We start from the raw sequence: 16,999 nt of genomic DNA on the forward strand, positions 1-16,999 counted from the left end.
GTGTACTAAACCACACTTATTGCATCGCGACTTATTCCCACAAAACTTCACGGTATGGCCATAGCGCAAGCACTTTGAGCAATACATGACCTTGTCGCTATAGCCATGTACCGTGATCACAAGACCCTCAGCCGCGATAAAATCTGGCAGGATATTACCTTGAAAGGTAACTCTAACTGCCCTAGCCGGTACCCACTCTACTTTACGCTCAAGTGGCGGAGCGCCCGAAGACGAAGCGCCACCTGCTGAAAAAACTTCCGTAACTTTCTTCTTTCTCATACGGAACACATCCAGCACCTTGATCTCGGCATTAACTGCCTCCCTCAATTTCCCAACACCGTTCTTGATGATTTCTTCCGGCTCATCAAGATCCAAAATTACCACCCCATCCACTTCCACCTCCTTTGCCTGAATATAAACCCTGAATTGGGAGAAATCTTTGTCCAAAGGAAGCACGTTTGCCTCATTTATCCCCGTGAGAATCACCTTAACCTTGTCCGAGAAAATCTTGCGTATTTCAATGATAGTTTTGTACTTCGCATATAGCTTCTTCGACAAGGTTACCTGATTCACAGATTGCCCATCTTTGCCCCTAAAGTATACCACAAAAGGGCCCTTAGCATCAGGAGCATAAAACCGAATCCTATTAGCTAATGCCGCCACGTTTTGCGAAGAAGAATTTGCCGTGTTTTGCTTAAATTCATCGGGATCGGATTCAAATTCGTCTCCATTTGCACGACCACCACTGTCCTCTCCCATCGCTGCGCAAATGCGCACCCGTTAGTTGGAGATAAGCTCGTACGACTTTGCTCACTTATACACCAAAGCTACTCTACAATGAAAAAACCCGAAAATTTCCCCACCAGAGAAACTAAAAACCCGGAAAAAAGAAAACTTCACCCCAAATTAATAAGAAAATATTGAAAAACCACCCCCAATCACTAAGAAAAACTAATCTCAAAATAAATCGCCTCACTAACTTAATAAATCTCAAAAAATATCCAAAATTCACTGAACGACTCTTCTAATCGACCACTCACTTCAGCAAGCGAAACGCAACTGAAGTCTTATGTTATCTTTACTAAAAATTTATTTAACTGTGAATTTTTTAGTGAAGATAACTAAAATTTTTAGTTTTATTGCTCTTTTACTAAAGTTTAGTAGGCAATTTAGTCAAATTCTTTACTAAAGTTTCCAGTAAACACATAATTACTAAAATTCTTTAGTTATGTTAACTAGAATTTTAGGAATATTAACTACAATATTCTTTTTCTTCTTTCACTAAAGTTTAGCCATGCCAATCAAAAATTTAGTTGATATCACTAAATTGACAAATTTTCAAACTTATTAAATATTTAGCAAAAAAATACAATTTTTATTTCCTCTGTATCATTTGATAATAATTATTTCTTATCAAGTTAATTCGCGAAAATATTAGCAACGTAATGTCTTTTATTATATTATCTTTGTTCGAATGCAAGATGTTTCAGCTCTTTCAGCTCAAACTATTTTTATTGTTTTATTGGGGTGCCGAGGTCCCGAAAAAAATGCACGCAGAAGATTTGTGTGAAGAACGCATACAACACATATACCGGAGGCTTCATTTTTTCTCACCCTTTCCTACCCATACACAAATTTTTCTCCTCAGCACCCTCTTAAGTATTTCACAATATTCAGTTCTTTGTGGAATTTTCCATCGAAAGTACGCAAAATATTTTGTCTTCAATAATCGATGAGATATGTGAAAAGTAAAATTAATCCATTCCTATAGTAGTTTTGAGAGTGAAAATTGTGGAAAATCCAATTGTGAAAAAATGGAAAAACATGACAAGGTATGATTAACAATTCTTTATATTACGAATTGATTAAACTAACTATTTATATAATTTTACTACTTTGTAGTTAATCAGACTGCAATAAACAGGAGAGGAATGGATCATATTCTCATCGAAACCTTCCTGTCTGTACTTGAATGGTCTGCCGATCTCCAATAATAATTGAAACAGGATGGAGGAGATCCAATAGGAAAAATTAAAATTTGAAAGTAAGTACCTACATACGTACATTTTTCATGAAATATATTAAATCCAAAAACTTATCAATTTATAAAATCCAAAATATTAATTCTTGTTCTAATTTAACAGATTTCACCGAATGAGTGCATATCAAACCCTGTCAACCCGTAATCAAATTGTGGAAAATCGGGAAAATTCGATTGAACAAAGAGGATATACACGAAAAGGTACTGTATTTTTTGTATGATTTACTTCCATTAATTTTATCAAATTATTTGCAATAAATCTGTTTAAAATTATCAATCTTTAATTATAAACTAATTCTATGATTTTACTACCTTTCAATTAATCAGACTACAATAAACAACCGGAAAATGGATCATATTCTCATCGAAGCCCTCTTGTCTGTATCTGGATAGAGTCTATTGATCGAAAATATTGATTGAGATAGGATAGAGGAAGTAAAATCACGAGAAATAAAGTTTAAAGGTAAACACATTTTTCATAAAATATATAAAGTAAAAAAAAATTATTACATCAGAAAATTCAGGAAATTAATTTTATTGTGATTCATTTACAGATTCCGCCAACTGACATAAAGAACAGAACTTTCGCGATTCCTTGAAAGGGTACTTTGGAAGAAAAAGACGCTGAAGACACTCACATGAATCTGCCCAACTTTACTCAACAAAAAGGATTTTCAAAACGAGATACCTGCCTAGTTAATTATTATAAATATTACATACAATGTAATATAAAAATTAAAATGGAATAAAAAATGATTTTTTTAATCAAAATTCAATATTTAATTTTTTTAGTCATACAAACTGGATTTCGAGTTGGCATGGCTAAACTTTAGTAATCCAAGAATTTATAACAACTATGGTCATGTAAACGAAAATTTCTGTTCCCATTCCTAAACTTTAGTAATCGAAGAATTTAGAACAAATAGTTTTATCAACGAAAACCTCTGTTGCCATTCCTAAACTTTAGTAATATACAGACGAGAAATATTTTAATAGCCATAACTAAAGTTCTGGTTGACTGTACGAAAGTTTTTCGTTTTGGGCAACTACTAAAATTTTAGTAAAAATTTCTTTACTAAATTTCACTACTAAAGTCCAGTCAGTGCCAGTTTTAGTAATGATAACGAAAATCTGATTTACAGTGTATATTAAAGTTTCCAAAGTATTTGAATTGGTCAAAAAGACCGAAGTACATCAGTGAAAGTTTTATGATATGATAATTATAATTCAGTCAATTATATTTTTGTCGAAGTTCTTCCACCTATTAAATTGGTCTAAATATTAACTCGTTAAATAAAACTGTAAATTTATTTCCACTAAAATAATTAGTCAAATTATAAAGAGATTGATTGATTTAAGTTAAATCATCCTTTAATTGAAATGGTAAAAAAAAACTTAAGTTTGAAGTACTTTGGTGAAAGATATTTGACAGAAAAATTAGCGTTTTTAACTGAATTATTTTAACAAAAAACGTTTTTTACTGAAGCACAAAAGAAAAATTAGGTCTAGTACCTAAAGGTAGTAAGTATTTAATGATTTTTAGCAATGACAAAAAAAAAAGTTCTACAATAGAGAGAGGAACAGAGAGGATTTAAAATTTGAGTGACAACCAGGAACAACCCCATATTTTACTCCTGAAGCTATGATCAAAATTTATTAGAGGCAATATTTTGAGGATTAAAGTTTTAATGAATGGTGAAATACCGTAACGACACGGCGAGCATTGCGATGGCACCTAAAAGAGAGAAAATAGCACCCTAATTTCTCTCCCATATTTCCAACCCCCCTCATGATAGAGAAAAGGCAAATAAAACGTTTAGGAAATTAATATTAATGTTTCATTCGGAATTTTCACAGAGATATTTTCGATCATTTTTCTATGTTTTTTTTCTTCTTTTATTATTTCGCTCTCCTTTTTCCTCCTTCCTGCAAAAACATCCACCTTTTTCCCAACTTGGCATAGATATATTGGATTATATCATCGCGTACACAATTGTTCAAACACACCCCCCTTTTGTATTCGACAAACTTTTGAATAATTTATCAAAACGAAGGATATGGGCAGGAAAAGGAGTAAAAAAAAAACAACATAAAAAAATCTACATTTTTATCCCTTCATTGGCACACACAGCTGAGGAAAAGGGCCAAAGAACCAAGAAGAAAAAAACGGCTGCAGTTAAAGTTCATTAGCGCACTTTCGCGATGGCAATTAGTAGATTGTAATGAATGTTTCCTTCTGGTTGGAATATTAAAAACTTTTCTCCTGATAATTCTTGTCAAATGGAATTTTCACACACACACACGCACACATGTCCATGAGTGCTAAAAACTACCCTGCAAACTAATGTTCTTGCACCGGAGCTTATGTAATGACACGCTTTAGGTAGAAAATTGCCACTAATTCCAACACTGAATAAATTAGTTTCAATGACCATCATTTTCATTTTCTCCTCTTCCACATCTTCTTTTGGTACCTCTACTCTCATTTTTTTCTCACACACAAAAAGAAAAGCATTTAAATGGTTCCTTTTAATTAGCGACAATAGTTTTGGGAACCAGGTGAGAAAATTAAGTGAAAGCTACTTGAATGGTCCAGAAACTTTTTTCTTAATTCAAAGACATTAATTCAAATGAAAGAATTCACAGAAATCTTTTAAAATATCCGATTTGAAAAAAGTTTTTGAGAAGTTTCGCTTGAGAGATTCTAGGGTTTTAGAGAAAATTAAGGGAGTTTATTCATATTTTGTTCTTGTCATGATCTCAATCAAAGAAACATTTCAAATCAAATCTTAAAGAAATTTAAATGGTTCGTTTAAGGTCTTTTAAGACAAGCCATAAAAGAATTCTGATAGATTTTCTACAGTTGCTAAAGAAGTCAGCTCGGAAAAATCAGGAAAAATCAGTCTGAAAATGCTAAGTTTTTTGCCTCTATTCTTCCTTAGTTAGTTAGCTTATTTTTTTACCTATACATTGATCCTTTTTGTATAAAACGTCTGAATTAGCGATGATTTCACGCTTGAATTTAGCAAAAATAATAAAATTCAAAAGTTAGAAACCCCAAAACTTTTGAAATCAGTTAAATTAGCTTATAAAACAACGAAAACAATATCTCTAAACTATTTAAACGAAAGCTCAATTTTATCAATTTTATAACTTTCCACAAAGTTCCACAAACACAATTTTAATTATTCAAACAAATTGACCTTCTTATGAACTTATGGAAAATTTATCACACAAAAATCACAAAATAATCTCACTTTTTGTGAAAACCTTTTGCAATCTGGCTGTGAACAAAGAGACGCATAAGCACAATACATATGTAAGAAAACCAGAAAATAAAGCACATAATTTAAATGCAAAATTCCACAAAAGTTAAGAAAAAAAAAAGAAGAAGTGCATGCGAGTTTTATTAGAGAAATCCACAGGAATGAAATGATGGAAATAAAAGCAAAAGCAGCGCAGAGTTCCTGGAAGAGGCGACGACGAGAGATGATGGAGTGAAGCACATGAGAAGCTTCTTTTGGGACCCCTTCACTGCACATTGTACCCTCCGACAGGCTAACCACGAGTTGGCGGACACAGTCCACAGAGAAGGAAGAAAAATCACAGTGGAAGAAAAAAAAACAAGAAACAACCAAATACCACAAATTGTGGCTTCACCATTGAAATTCACGAGACAACTATAGGAATACTGGAAAACAATTTTTGATGAACAAATAAAAAGCACACCAAACCCCTTTTAGATTGGAAAACTTTTCTTCATGTTGGGTTTTGAAACTTCAACAACTTGAGAGAGCTTTTCCCCCACCCACCATCATTGAGGGGTGGGTGGATGGTCAAGAAACATGATTAATTTCTAGCCTCCCTCGAGAGAGGAAGAGAGAGCTAAAGTCTCATGTTGGCGTTCCTCTCATAATCAGAAATTTTCTACACCAAACTTGAATCAAATTGCCCCGAAGGATATTCAGGGGCGGAATTTTCTTAGAAAATTCTTCAACCCTCTCCTCCCATTTTTCCCCCTAACAACCTTCCATTGGGGCACCCGAGAGTTACACCAATAGATTGGAAAACAAGTGTGAAAGTCAAATTCCTCACCATGATGACCACATATTAGTCCAATAATCTCATTTCATATTACGATGAACTAAATTCCACGAAGATGATCATCTCCGTAGCATCATCGTGATCTTTCTTGTTGTTGTTGAATTCCACAAGGTTGAGGAGAGGCTGCAAGAAGCACAACAAATACATACAACACCCAATGATGCCCCCAGAGAGTGAGAGAATGTTGGAAGAATAAAACTTTAACAAAATAACAGAGAAAAGGTTCCATGGACGTCTCCGAATTGGAAATCGACCAAAAAGACGTGCAGAGCTATTTATCGCTTGTTTGATGTGACCGACGACTCATGTTGAGGAGGCTGCTGGCTGCTGCTTCTTGTGCTGTATATTTCAATCTTTCTCTTCCCTCCCGCCACACACCCAGACTCACCTTCCACCATCCCTCTCGCGTATACCATCCATTCCCATCATCAGAACACACATCAAACACCAACACACTGCACTGTTACAAGAAAACAACATGATTGAGCTTTGGTAGGCTTATGGGGTGTGAGATTTCTTCGCGTGAGATTCATCAATGAATTTCATTATTCGTTTATACGCATTAAGCTTAAAAACTCCAGTAAACAGACAACTGAAGAAGGATCTTCCACCATTTTATTAGGGAGGATCGGGAGGATAGTAACTAGCACTAAAACTACGATTGAAGGCAAGAAAACAAAAAAAATCATATCTGGTTAACTGGACTTCAAAGAATCCGGACCTCATAGAACCGGCCCAGGTAAATTCTCTCCCTGAACTTCAGGATTCGGTCTTTTGAGGTTTTTCGATTAGTATTTGCCGGTTCCGTTAGAAAATGTCTAGAAAATTAATCAGAATCAAGTCATTATGCCTAATAGAAGGGTCTCCTACAAATGAATCCTGTTACCTACAACTAAAACTAGGAAGCAGGATACTAAATAATTCTTTTATAGTTTAAAAGGATATCTTTAACTGCTATTCTATCCATCTATTCTATTTTTAAGAGCTTTGGTCTTTTGGTTCAGGTAAAGAGGCAACATTTTCAGAACTCAGACTCTAATGCCTTAACAGCCTTAGCATAACTGAATTTGAAAATTTCTTTAATCAAATCCAACTTCATTGCAATATTTGTGACTTCTTAAGCAGTTGAAACACAACCACGATATAAACGACCGAGGAATTGTGGAAGATGGAGCATCATTGGGTCCCTCGTTGTAGCCTCCTCACTCTGATCCGGATGGATTTCCAAGAAAACGGGTACAGGCACATCACACACATCTAGAAATGCATCAGTATGTTTCATCCATCTCCCTCACATCCCGCACTACCTTTCTCCCTTGCACACGCACTCGATCGCATTTGTGAGAATATGAATACCAACAATCATGGGCTTGTTGATCCCATGTTAACTTCCCCTGGCCATTCTCCAGACACCTCATGCCTCTCAGTCACACCACGAAAATCCCCCTTTGCAACTTGTCTCTTTCCACCCAGCATCCCATCCCGCTGTGGACCACCGAAAAACAACATAGAGAGTCACAAAACTCTCACAGGGAAGTGTGAGAGTAAAAAAATCCCAAATTCCTCATCGGTCATTACTGAAGAGAAGCCAAAAAGAGTCAAAAATATATTATCTCAACGCTCTGTGATAAAGGTAACACTGCACCGTTTTGAAGGGAAAACAACATTTTCATCTTCGGAAATCATTTTCAAATGATTTTCCTTCAATTTTCCACCAAATACAGCAAATCCTTGCCAAGAAATTCATCAAAGTAACACCAAAAGGGAGTTTTTCAATGGAGAAAAGAACAGCATGAAGTGAAAGAGTATGGGAATGGAATGTCAACCAAGAATTTTGACCCAAAATGCACTACAAGATCCACCTTTTTAAACAATCAATACACTCTTTCACCAATTTGAGGTGAAATTTTAACGACATTTCAGTGATAAAATTAACGGTGCGCACAACAGAACTATATTTAAACACACGAAGAACGAAAGGAAATCATTTAAGATCCCTCAATTCCATTTATATTACCTCAGCGGAAAATGCAGAATCTCTGTAAAATTAATTATTAGTCACTTAGGAGCTTTACGCAAAAAGGGAAAGTAAAATTGTTTAACATTTTTAAAAGGGAAAATGAAGATAAAAGAACTCCGATAGTCATGATAGTCCAGTAGGCGGATTCAGCACGCGTCACGCTATGTCGGTACTCTATATCGGTAGTCTATATCGGTACCGATATAGGGCATTTGTGCAGTGAAAATTTTTTTCGGTATTCTCATACCGACATAGCGTGACGCGTGCTGAATCCGCCTACAGATATTTGTAACAGATCATGTTTCGAACAAGAAATTAAAGAAAACTTAGATTTTTTAAGAAGTTTTTATTTTTTTTTTGTTTTAGGTTTTTAAATGTTCAAAATGACCGCCGCAACAAACTAAGCTAGTTTTCTTTAAATTGTTTTAAATCAATAGTTCTGAATTCAGGTTAAGATTAAGAATCAGAAGACAGGTTGTTAAGGATCTAGGAAGACTGAATTTTAATAAATTCTAAAAGAAGACTGAACGTGCTTTCGCATAAGTCTTTATGTTTATAGCATTTAATGAAAAGCCGTTAAGAATTTTCTTGGATCAATTTAAACAAGGACGCCATTGTGTGGATTCGCCGCCATCTTGTTTTAGGACTTAAAGACATTTCTGTAGTAAAAACTATATTTGTTGTTAAAATTATAGAATTGTCTTCCGTTTTCTCAGATAAGCTGATAAAGTCAGTAGTAGACGCTGTAAGTCCTAAAATAAAAATAATAACAAAAAAAAAACAAATTTTGAATAAGAAAAAGTCTTAAACCTAGACCAGAATGAAATTACTCGATTAAAGCTACAGAAAAGTAAAAAGTAGAAGAATATTTTTACATTTAAGAAAATGCAAAGAAAACTTCTTGAGAACAGCATCCAATTAATTTTGATTGGTATTCTCCATAAGGCAAAGTTAATAAGACACCGCGTGAAGTTTAAAAGTTTCCCTCAAAATCTTCCCGCCAAGAGTGCTGGCGCATTGAAATTTTTCCCTCTTTCCCGCCAAGCCATGGAAGATGCACTCCCCATGGAGGACGCTAACTTCCACCACACAACTATATACACATCATACTTTGGTCACGAAAAAGCATAAATGTTTGGCGGTGGGGAGGGGACGGAGAAAGAGCATTATGCACACACATGAACCATCGTCATCTTTCCCACTCCGATGCACTCCATCAAGTGCACCCATTTTCCGAAAACAACAACACGCCAGAGCGAGATCGTTGTATTTTTCACCGTGTTTACAATATCGTGTATATTGGAAACACGACAAAAAATTGTGTTTTTAACCTTTTTCCCAACTTAGCTTTATGCGCCTTCACTCGCACCATATACAAACGAATTTTAAGTTCCCCCCACATACATGCATTCCACTCCAACATACATAGATGAAGGCATTTTATCAACAATCCCCCTCACACCATGATCTCCAAGACAATTTTCTACGACGCAATCGAGTTTTGAATGTTTATAAAGTGATTGCATTGGAAGGCACAAAAAAATCACTTTATAAAAATCATCAAGTTATGTGAGATGAGAAGAACAAACTGTGTCATTTCTTTGTTTGTTTTGCAAAAAAGAAAGAGAAATCTTTGCTCTTTTGGAAAATTCTATCTTCAAAGAGAAGAAGAAAATAAGTTTTCCATAGCTATGCATAATAACCGTTTTGAATTGAATTTCTTTTTGTAGAATTTATAAAGTTGTGCAAAGAAAATGCAAAAAAAAAGCTTTTTCCAGAAAGCTTCTACAGAGTGATTTCAAAGTCTTTGACTTCTTGCTAAATAATCGAAATTCTAAGAAAATATATTTTTCAAAAGATTTATAAGAGAACTTTTCAGACAATTTAAATTTTTATACAATTTTTAATATATTTGTTTAAAGTAAAAAAAAATACATTTATCTACCAGGCGCCTCCATCATAACACAAATTTAGGATTAAAATAAGATTAATACCTGACGTCTCCATTGGCAATCTGTAGATGGTTTTGTTTATAAAGTGGAGCCGCCGATTTTGATCACTTAAAATCCTTAAAATTTTGATGAAAATCCGATTTTGTTAAAAAATGTAAGATCACTATTTAAAAGAAATATATAAGAAATACTCAGCTTTTTTTTATATGAAATCTTTATCTATAAATTAAAATATTAAGTATTCAAACCATAATATATCATTAATAATCTCCGATTTTAACCACTTTAGATTTTATTAAAATCCGTTTTTGACAAAATTCTTGAAAGATCTCTAATTAAAGAATATTAAAAAAAAACAGTTTATAATAAAATTACTTTAGTATAAGTTCAAACAAGAACAATAATAAAAATCAGATTGGATTAATAATAAAGTCAGATTTAGATCATATTCGATTTTAATCAACTTCATTTTGTCCGATTTTGCTAAAAAAAAAAAAACTCAATTCTTTCAATAAAATTGAAAAATTCTTTAAATTTTTCCCACCACTATCTTAGCCCTGTAAAATGTCTTTCCAGTTGAGAAAAGCTGCGTCATTTCAGTTTACTTTTTTTTTTCGGTGGAATTGATACCGTAATTTCTATATATATTTTCATGAATGAAATCGCACCATATTTGAAGATAATCTTTCTCTCACACACACCCAAAGGTTTTATAGCTATAAAAATTGTTTTTCTCTATATTTACTTAATGAACTTCCGTTGTAAAATACACAAACGAACGCGAAAGAAGGCATTTCGAAAAGTCGCGTAGTCCAATACACCAGAGCGATGGAGGTTCATTCGTTTTTTTTTTTTTTTAATTTTGTGAAGGCGCGCATTACGATACGTATATTACCCATATAGCCAAAAGGAAAGTGTATTAAAGAAGTTGAAAATAAGAACCAAAGTCACACATAAACAACAAACACACTCCATCATTTTCCCTTCAGAGAAACTTTACTTGATTGTTGGAGTTGGTGTTCAGTGTTTTTTTTTCCTTCATTTAATTCCTTTTCGTCTTTTCAGCATTCTGTGCGCCTTCAAAGCGTCACTGCACTGTTGGAATTAAAATGAAAAATTAAATGAAGGATTGAAGATGGCGAATGCGTCTGTTCGCATTCAATCTACAAGTTATTTCACACAAAAATTCCACCAACAGAGCTTCTTTAGCTTCTTCTATAAAGGCACAAGAAATCCTTGAAAACTTCACAGCATCTCATGAACTGCAACGCTTAAAAGGTTAATCAGTTGAGTGGAATTTGTGCATTTATCACATCTATTGGTTAATGCTTAGGCATGAAAATCTATATAGTGAAAACATGAAATGTGGAAAAATCTGGAAAAGTTTGTTTTCTGTAAACGGTTTATGATTTGATTGAAGAAGGTTCTGTTAATTTAACAGAAATACTTGGTGTTGGCCACGAAGTGGAACACCAACTAATAATCATTAAATATCTTCCATTACTTTACTTCTGTCAAAACTCCTGTCTTTTTGACTAATTTAATTGATGGAAGTTACTTATTGTAATGCAAAAAAGGACTAAAATTCATTTGAAAAAAAAAGAAAAGAAAATCAACATGAGATTCGAACCAGGGACTCATACATTGTGAGTTTAATTGCAAACGAATTAAGCTAAAACTTCCAATTTGAGCCCATAGCTGAACTTCAAACATGTAGAACCGCGTAAATCAAATTTTAAACGAAAAAAACCAGCCGATTCCTAATGTGAAATCATGCTGCTGATAAACCCCCCACTTGGGCAAAACAATATTTAATCTTCGTTAAGTTTCAAGCACATTTTTTTTCACAATATCTGCTGCTCTCATGTGCATTTCCTGGAATTTCACTCCCAATCTACGTGGCTCATTCCCTCAACTTCTTCGGCAACAAGATTGGGTGTGTGGGGAGAATAAAAGAAAAAAAAACAACAAAACTAAAGCAGAGAACGTCGCCCAGAGAATCTCGCGCCAAAAATTACATCCCGCGTGAATTCCATTACCCTCCGTCTCACCTCTTTCTATATTGGGCTCAACCTGGAGATTTAGCCCAAAAATATCACTTCCAAAACTCTTTGGTTCCCCTCCCCTGCCGTCTCCAAACCCCTTTCGGGGTTCAATTCCCCCTCCATCCTAACAGAGCGATCCCTTTCATCATTTAGCGAATGAAGACAAAATCAAAGAGACGCCAGACACAACAAGCCCCCCAATTCTCCACAAGAAATTTCTTTATAACACACAACTGGGCCAGGGATCGAAGAGGGGACGGGGGGGGGGTGGATGCTGTGCATACCCACAGAGAGATCCACCCTGCCAATTAAGTGGCTTTTTGGTTTTGAGCGCGTCTCTTCTTGTGCCTCCCAGGTAAAGGCGAACACAACATGCCTTCTCCACACTGATTTCTCTCGCTCTTCATCTCCATTCCATGCAGCTCTTCTCTTCTCTGCCGACCATTTTCCCAGAATTCCCTTCACTTGTGAAAAATTTCTCAACTTGCTATATATGTTTTTCATCATTTTGCCTTCATTCTCTCTCTCTCCTCCCGAATCCACTCAAACAAGGCGCACACCAAGTCTCACCAAACCCAATCTCTTGCACAAATTCCTTTTCAATTTTTTTTCTCGGCATTATTTTGGCATCAATGAGTGCTACACAGAAAAAACATCGACCAACAAGAAAAAAATCAAAGAAAAAATGTTTATAAATGAGAATATATATAAAAAAAGAGGTTGGAATAAGGAGAAAAACGACAAAATTTTAAAATTTAACTGATCCTTCTCAGAAATATTCGATAGTCCACAAAAGAATTGAAGCAGTTTGGGGGCTCTTTTCTTCTTCCTTTGAAAATTATGAGATGGCAAAAAAATCATTGACAATTTCAAATGAATGATGTTAAAGTGTGTGAAGAACTGACCATTGAATTGTGTTCTTTTTTCAACTAAAATTTTCGAATTGGAAGATTGTTTGATTGTTTTATTTTAAATTTAACTTCTTATTCAAATTCAAGGCGCCTGATGAAGGTAAAATTTTCATCGAAACGTCATATTGACAATAACAAAAACAGTAGCGCCATCTATCGTAGTTTTTGTTTCACAATGAATTAAATTCTGATTATTAAAGCATTTGCAACCAAAGAGGCAACCTGAAAGAAAATCTGATGAAAAATTAAAAAAAAAATCTTTTCCAAAACGTCAAATAGAAGATAATAATACAGACAACTAGCACCATCTCTTGAGAGTTTTATTTCAATGAAAGATATTCAGATCAAAGCATTGACATCATAAGATGAAACCTGCAAAAAATTCTTATGATCTGAAGAAGGATCAAACTTTATCCAAAACGTCAAAAAGACAAACTAGCGCCATCTATTGAGATTTACATTAAAAAAAATGAATAAATTCAATGCATCATTATCACAATCCACATTTCTTATCCAAAAAAGAGATAAATGTAGCATTAGAAAGGCATTTTAGAGCACTAAACCAACAAAATATTCCCACCACCTACGAAACTTCCTTTACAATGTACCACAAGGCCCAAATTGGAGATGAATTTTCAAGAAAATCTCCAACAAGTTCTCTGTTTTTTTTTCTCTCTCTCAACCACCAACAATACAATTCCACCTCATGGGACAAATAGCAATAAAAGACAAAGTGCATTGTGTGCAGAGCAATAAGATAACATATAGTAGGTATACCTTTGCGGGGTTCAGTTTGGAAAAGAATTAAATGCAGTATAACATCAGTGGCGCCACCATGTTCCAAATTCCTTGAAAAGGTGTTTGCCGCCACGCCAAACTCTTATATCCATTCTCTCCGCACCACATACAACCTTTTTTTCTACTTCTTCTTCCTTCTCTCCCTCATCTTCTATTCATCTTCACTGGCATTATATCGAGGGTTGGAAAATATACTATACTAACTCATTTTTGTTGATTTTCAGGAGAGCGGTTTGAAGTTTGAGATTTACATTGCTTCTTATGTAAAATTTTTTACAGTTTTCGCTGTAACTTTGTAGGGAACAAATATTCGAATTTGTCCTTTTGAGGGAAGATGAAGGACATCAAAAGCTATCGAAAAATGCGTTAAAAATATACTATACTAACTCGACTTAGTATAGTGTATTTTCCAACCCTCGATATATATTTTTATATTATTGTCTTTTCCTGAGAAATGACTGCCCAAAAATACATTTTTTTCCCCTTCACGTATCCCAATGCCTTTTATAATGCACACCACATTCGCCATCTCTTTCACTCCTCCGTGGAATCTTTTAAGAAAATACGCGCTTTTGGTGCATGTGTGACGTTTATTTTTGTGTGAAGATTGTACTTCTGCATCCATATATGGATTTAACCTCTGTGGTACGATGATGGTAAGATGACTGACTGGTTAAAATTGGATTTTCTAGAAAACGACTGGTCCGATTTAGATAATTTTGGACTCAAACGAAGCATCTTAACAGGATCCACAAATGTCTTAAATCGTTAAATGCATAAAATAGTAATGTAACGAGATTCTGTTTCGTTAACGTCTTTCTCAAGTAATTTAGTTCTGACTCTACTTGACTGACGTCTAATCAAATTAGGCTCAAATTAGAGGTCTCACAAAACTCTTTTATTTTCAACTTTGAAAATTAACCGAATTGTTTCTTTTATAAAAACTAAACCAGTCTAAAGGTAGACCTAACAATAAGAGTAATATCTGTTACAGAACTGTTTGTCCTAAGTTTCTAAGTCCTCAATAAGGCCTGCAAAAATACTTCAAAATAAATTCTTGGAGAGATTAAGAAATTTCCTTGTTCAAAAGGAGCAAAGCGTTGATGTGAAAAATCATCCTATATAGCAAAACTATGAGCTATGGAGACAGGTACGAATAAAAAAGTTCTGTAAACACCTCATCAGAGATTTTAACGCTCAAATCTCTCTTGCATTCTCGCGACAATCAGCACATTATCTCGCCCCTATATTCATTTAGGTGGAATAAACTTCTTTATATACTTACTGGATGTATGTGGCGGACAAAATGTGCATGTCGATGAGACACAGACGACAAATATAAACAGAGACAAGAAGGTCTTTCTCACTGGTTGTTTTCTTTTTTTTTTGGTGCCTCCATCCACCATTCTTTCTCAATTTGTGGACGCCAAGGGAAAAAATCTCAACAACAGTCAACATTCAACATCCTCTCTCGCATAAAGAATCCGAAGCAGTGTAAGATGGTTGATTTTTTTTTCTACTTTTTAAACTTCATCTGCAACTTCTTTCTCGCCAATCTCCTTGGCAAAAGAGACGAGCACTGCAAACACAACCCATCCTCCCTGTTCCATCATCATCGTTTTGTCGTGTATGTAGGTATATATGGTGTGGCACACAAGGGGCACACATAAAGGGTTCATCGATGGCTCTTTTTTTCAAAACATATAAAAACATAAATACGGAGGAGGGAGATGGGGAAAAAATGCGCCATAAGAGAAATAGTGAAGGAAGGGAAACAACAACAGAGAAACAGATGAAGATGAAGGAGCAACAAGAAAAAGTGGACCTAGTCAGTGAACGCGCCGCCGAGTTTCTCGCGCACACCAAGCGCATACCACACAACCTCTTGTCGTCCCTCTAAGTACATTGTTTTGACGGCGCAAGAGGTTAAGGAACCCTCGCAGCAAAGATCCTTGAGAAACGGCGGCAAACACCGCGCGCACCGTACAATCTTGCTTCTTGCAAACAGGGTGCTTTCGTCTTCTCCGTGACATTTTTGCAACCTATTCTAATGTAAAAAAAAAAAGAAGAAAATCCCCCGGAAATGATGACAAAATTCCACCCCCTGCTGCTGATGGAAAGCTTTTTGGAAAAAATCTTAAAGAAATTTTGAAAAACTAATTTAAAAAGAAAAAGAAAAACATTTTGTTGGTGCCTGTCGATGGGTTTGCTGTTGTTGATTCTTACTGCGCGGATTTCGATCTCACAGGCCAACGATGTTACATTCCAATGATTATATACCCAACAAAACACAACAAAATACCTTTCCAATCGCCACAAACGCAAATGGCATACAAAATACGGCGGCATTCAACTCAATATCTCTCCCTTTTCCACCCAGCCAGCACCAGACCCATCCTCTCTCCACCTCATTGTGGTGCAATTTTCGCACACACAAGAGTTGCATCTTCACTAAATTGGCAATGTCCACACCAAGAAGATGCGATCATCAGTAAGGAATTGAATTCCATTCTCTTCTTGTGTCAAAGTAAACGAAAAGAAGGGATGTGTTGTGTATACGCAAAACCCGATGAGGCCATTGCCACTGCATGCCATCCGCATTGGAAGAAGAACGTAACATAAACCGCGAAGTAGTACCTACCTACAAAAAAGCGAGCCAACAACAAGTCAGCAAAAATTCCCTATCTCTACCATACCACCACCCAAAAATAAAGCAAAGGACTTTTTTCAAAGGTAAAGTCTGCTATATGCCATCCCTTATTATTCTTCAGCGTGCTGCACCGTGTATTTGTGAGGTGAAACTCCCGAAAAATTTCGCATACAACACCTTGAAGGTCATTAATCAAAAGGACTCTCAACCCATGCTAGACAAACATCTGCACAGCCCGGTTAAACAACGAAAAAATTCGCGATTTTCCACCCCTTTCCCAAACAATAACCTCTTTCTCTCTCAGGGTAGACAAAATGGCGATTCCAGACACTTTTATAAACACGCTTTTTTTCAGCTTAGTGCGAGTGTGAAATTTCATGAGATATAGTTAACCCTTTCACGACAGCGGGTTTTCATTCTTTGAATTCTTGGAAAATTTAAAATTGTGCTTGGAACGTATGTTTGATTTGTATTTCCA

The 16,999-nt window shown here is 35.2% G+C and overlaps 1 protein-coding gene and 1 long non-coding RNA gene across 2 annotated transcripts in view; one reads left to right on the plus strand and one right to left on the minus strand.

Moving 5' to 3' along the window:
* LOC129792516 (uncharacterized) overlaps positions 1-16,999 on the minus strand; it is a 119,258-nt gene that overhangs the window by 79,281 nt on the left and 22,978 nt on the right. The window lies entirely within an intron of this gene.
* Positions 1,840-2,698, plus strand: LOC129792529 (uncharacterized). Its single transcript, XR_008750815.1, has 4 exons — positions 1,840-2,044; positions 2,145-2,242; positions 2,369-2,504; positions 2,596-2,698. It is a non-coding gene; the product is annotated as an uncharacterized LOC129792529 (long non-coding RNA).

Source organism: Lutzomyia longipalpis, chromosome 3, assembly GCF_024334085.1.
Source record: "Lutzomyia longipalpis isolate SR_M1_2022 chromosome 3, ASM2433408v1".
Taxonomy (NCBI): Eukaryota; Metazoa; Arthropoda; class Insecta; order Diptera; family Psychodidae; genus Lutzomyia; species Lutzomyia longipalpis.